Here is a 5,350-nt window from a genome sequence, read left to right on the forward strand (position 1 = left end):
ACACACACACACACACACACACAAATGCACCACTGACATTGTATAAATGTTAATTTAGCTATCTAATAGAATAATGATATATTAATTCTAAGATTAGGCTGTCAAAGCCACTGCTGCTCTATCTTTTCATGCTTTTTTTTTTATCTTTTAGTGATTTTCTTTGAGATGTTATAGCTGCCATGTCACAAGCAACAGCATGCAGAGACTCATTTGTTGACGAACTGAGACTTCCAACCAACTACTGTTGGTCGGAAGGGAGTTTGGAAGTAACTGTTCCAGCTTAGTCTGGTCTTTTAGTTGTCTGCTGTCCTGGGGAATATCATTTCTTTGATAGCACAAGACTTCTAGAGTCAAGATTCCCAATTCACAGAAACTATGAGGCAGTAAATTCTTGTGGTTTTAAGCTTGGATGTTTTTGAAGAATTTACCAAACAGCAATAAACACTAAATTTGGATTTTTCTGGCTTAGAAGTGATTTCTACTGTAACAAATGTGAGAAGGTATTTGGATTGGGCAATAAACAGATGCTTTAAAAACGTTAAGAGGTTTGTCAAAGCAAAGACAGTCTCCTTTCTGTATAGCACTGCAACAATGAATCATCTATATGACAAAAGTAAATAAGCATGGCTCCGACTTTGCATCCATAACACACATCAAAATTTTACTCAAAATTGATCATGGAGTGTAATGTAATACCTGAAACTTTCTTAGAAGAAAGTACAGAAACAAATGTTCATGACTTTTTGGTTAACCAAAGTTTTGTTCGGCAGGACAACAAAAATATTGGTCATAAAATAACAAATTTAATTATTAGATCTCAACAAAATTTAAGAAATCTGTTCTTAAAGCTGACTGTTATGAGAATAAAAAGACAAACTATGGTTTGTGAAATATATTTGCTGAGTAGAAAGCTGAAAATTTACTTGTATTAAGCAGCAGTCATAATATATTCTTAAATTATTGTAATTTTATAAAACTCTATAATATCCATCTCTCCTTCTCAGTTATCAAGTACTGCCACAATAAAAATACCAGAAATTTATTTTCTCACAATACAGAAGACTAGAAGTCCAAATAAAGAGTGCTGGTTCTAGGGGGAAACATTCTTTCACTGTCAGCTCTGGGGGTATAAGGATTACAGAAGTTATGGAAGGATTTACAACAGTTAGAGAATTGACAATAAATACTTTGGAAGAGCAGAGAATGTACTTTAATCACTACCACAACAACAACAACAAGAGGCAAAAGATTTAAACAAACAATTCAACAAAGATGGCTGGATTAGAGGCTGGAGGAAGCACAACAAAATAAGGGTAAATAAAATATATGAGGGGGGAAAACCATTTTGGCCTTTAGGTAAGCGAAAGAAACAATACCACAAAGCTATGAGAATAGTTGAAATCTTTGGTTGCCTTGTCAGTGAGGAGCTGCCCAACTAATTAAAATTTGTGTCTCTCATGGTTCAAATTCACCAGCACTTCCTCAGGAAAAAAAAAAAGATGGGTATTCTCCTCCCACTGTGATTTATAGCCTTGGAAACCCTAAAGAAGATTACTGAGTTGGACGCTAAGCAATGGCAGTGAGTGAGTGATTGTATCAAGTGTTAGCAAGGGAGTATTTGGAAATTTCAGATACTACTGGTGGAAATAGAAAGTGGTTAACTCGCCACACACATTATAGTCAGATTCCTTAAAGATTATACATAAATATACCATATATCCCCTGATATCTCCTGACAGCTAGTATCAAAGGTGTTGATTGTAGATCCAAGTAAGATTAACTTGCTGATAATTTCAATCTTTGTCCCTTCTACCATGATGTTGCCTATTTCAGTGATGAGGCTCTGTTTTCTTGATGTTGATATGTAGTACATAATGAAGATTGCAATCCTTGATTCTCTGCAGCAAACACTGCAAGTCCTCATCACTTGTATAATAATGTAGTTTTGCAGTAATTCAAGTTGGCAGGGTTTTTTTTAATGATGTTGTTCTCCTTCATTTTCACATAACACTGGTCTTATTTGTATGAATAACTGAAGGTACAGAATCAGGCAAGGTTCAAGTTGGAGTCACCTTGATAGCACCTAACAACAACAACAACATTGCATCAAGGATAATCTTTTTAAGCAGTACAACATAGCAAAATTGACGGTATGATGCTCAGCTAGTTATTTATTGATTTATTGTTTCTTAGTAGATTGTTTATAAATAATCTAACCAGAGACACATATCTATGAATTTACCTTCCAATCATACTATGCTAATACTTCATAACCATACTACATTGATTGTTCTTTTATTTTTTTATAATTCCTCCTAGATCACAAGTAGGACTACTGGTTGTATAATGGTTAAAGTGTTACTCTGTTAATCAAAATGTTGATAGTTTCAATCTACCAGTTACTTGATTGGAGAATGATGTGACAGTTTGCTTTCTTTAAGATTGATAGTTTTGGAAACCAATGGGACAGTCCTATTCTATAAACTCCATGAAGGCGCTACAATGTTTTACTTATCATTGGAGTTTCAATTCCTAGAATAGTATCTGACATATAATAATTAAACTATAATACTTGTTAAGAATAAGTAAATGATATTCTTAAATTTTAATTGCAACTTTCTTTGCTACTATAGAATGGAAAATTGAAACTATTCTAATTTTTAGAATTTTTAAGTAATTCCTGATACTGCAAAAAATATACTTTTGAATCTTTATGAAAATGTTAAGAATATGTCCTTCAACAGAATTTTGTGCCTTCTCTGATAATAATTAATATCTTACTGTTACATTTTGTAGCTATTTAGATCTTAATTACTTTTCCAGGAATGTTTTTACCAGTTTCATTATAACTACTACCAATATTCTAGATCAATGATCCAGTTGATTAAAAATTTCCCTCCTTATTTCTGGTTGTAGAACAGGTTGCAAAGGATGTCATGTTTTTAATAATATGGAATTAGTACTTTCAGAACCAAGGACAATGTGTCCCATATTTACAATGAAACTATGGTTTTCTCATCAAAAGGTAAATCCTTCATTCAAAAATTTAAATGGCTCTTAAAATAGAACACCAGATGGTTAAATTTAGGTGCTAAAGAAATTCTATTTCAGGAATACTTTCTAACCCCAGTTCCCAAACATTTTTCACTTGATTATGAGTTGAATATATTTTCATTCATTTTAAACCCTTGCCTCTCTGTATGTTGTCCTGAGATAGGCAAACTAATGTTGGTAGGCAAATTGGCCTCAAAAAAATATGCCATTCTGTTTAAATGATCTATTTCTGTTGACATATTGGAAAGATGGCCTTATGATTACAGTCACATTTTCAGTTACCAAGGTCACATAAATACATACATGGTAAAATGTGTATAGCCAGTATTCTGCTCATAATATGTGGGATTTGCAGCAATTATAACAGGTGATTATAATAGGACTATAATAGCTAGGAAATAGAAGTCACATAGCACTTTTGGTTATGCCTTGAAAAGTTTTATTGTCTTTGTTTTCTGTTTTATTTATTTGCTTAAACATGCTAATCTTATATTTAAGTTCAATGAGAAAGCTCATCAGCAGAAAATGTGCAACAATGAATGAATGAAAAGCCAACTTTTCTGTAAACTTTCATTAAAATCACAATTAAAGAGAAAGCTCATCAGCAAAGATCAGTCACTGGATCAAACCTCCTGGTTAGCAGCACTGAAGGTTCAGGAAGGTGGGAAGACCTTCAAGGAAATGAATTGGCTACAGTAGCTCAAACAATGAGTTCAAACTTAAATGTGTATGAAGATGGGAGAGGACTGAGCAATAGTTAACTCACTGTAGTCAAAGTTAAATTGATGGTAACTAGCAATAACAGCATCTTTTTGTTCGTTTTTGTTGTTTGTTTGCCTTTATCCTTCTTGTGTGTATCTTCCTCACTTTCATTTGAAAATAATTGTTAGTATCAGTTTCTCTCTTTAAAAGTTCTTACTATAAATGCAAGTTTTATTTTAGGTTAAATTTAGGCCTTTTTAAAAACCCAAAACTTTCTTTTTTCTCATTTTTCCATGAAGCTATTTTTTTTCCTGCTGGACAGCACTGGTCATTTAACTCAGTCCACTCCAGCATTTCTCATATTATGGCTTAGCTATTGTCCTAAATTACAAAGTGTCAACCAGCTGTAAATGATATCTTCCTTACTTCTCATTTACAAAATGGTACAATGACTACTGTCCCATCTGTTTCATAGGATTATTGTAAGAATTATATATTTCTTGTGAAAGTGTTTGGTAAGCTGCAATGTTCTCTAAAGTTATGAGGTATAATTATCCTAGGCTAATCTACGTATGTTTGCCTTTTTTCCTCCAATTACATTTCTGTGTACTTCTCCCTGTGTGTTGCAATTAATTCACCTTTAAAATTCAACTTATATTCAGCTTTCTCCCTGATATTTTCTCTAACTCTTCAACTGGATATTTTGACTGGATTTCCAATTTCTAACCTCTGTACCATTATAAATTTCATTCATCCATGTCAAATTCTTCATTGGCTCTTGCACTGTAGATTTTAGTAATAATGTTTTTTATTTTAATTATGATTTTAACAAAAGTTTACAGAAAAGTTAGATTTTCATTCATTCATTGTTGATTCTCATTCATCATCCCTAATCATCCCTATCAGTGAGTTTCTTGTCATGAATTTTATACCCTACTGATCATCTCCAATATATGTCTTACAGGTCCCTTTTACATACATATCTGTGTAAAGTTACCTTAATTCCCCAAGACTAACATAAAAATACAAAATGAAAATAAAAATTGGTACATTTGATGAATAGACAAGTTTGTAATAGCCATAAATTAAAAGCAGGTTATATACCATGCTGATTGCTTCTGAGGGCACAGAAAGAGAAAACACTTAATATTTTTTTTCTGTCTACCCTAGAAGATTTTTTTCTTGTGTTTTCTATGGCCCTCAATATAGCTTAGCATCCTTAGGTTTGTAGCTCTGTCTTCCCATAGCATCTTCCCCTCAGCTGTGATATCTCCAGATCTGCTCTCTCCTTCCACCACTCAGTAGGCAGTAACCCTCCCCCCCCAATTCTGGTATGACCTCATCTACATCACCAGTAAGAAAAGAAAATCTGTGTATCCAAACAAGGTCATGTTAATAGACACAAGGTTTAGGACTTTGCAATTACTTTTGGGGAGAAGCCTACAGTACAAACCAGAAGTACATAAACATGCTATATTTTCATCTCACATGGCTTCCTCTTCCACTGCTGAGCCTGTCTTCTTGTATATTCCTACTGTCAATCCTCTATTCCTTCTTTTTCAAACCTATAATATTAATAATTCTTTGTGGTATT

Source organism: Elephantulus edwardii, unplaced genomic scaffold (genome assembly GCF_000299155.1).
Source record: "Elephantulus edwardii isolate Elephantulus edwardi_28Jun2011 unplaced genomic scaffold, EleEdw1.0 scaffold00105, whole genome shotgun sequence".
NCBI lineage: Eukaryota > Metazoa > Chordata > Mammalia > Macroscelidea > Macroscelididae > Elephantulus > Elephantulus edwardii.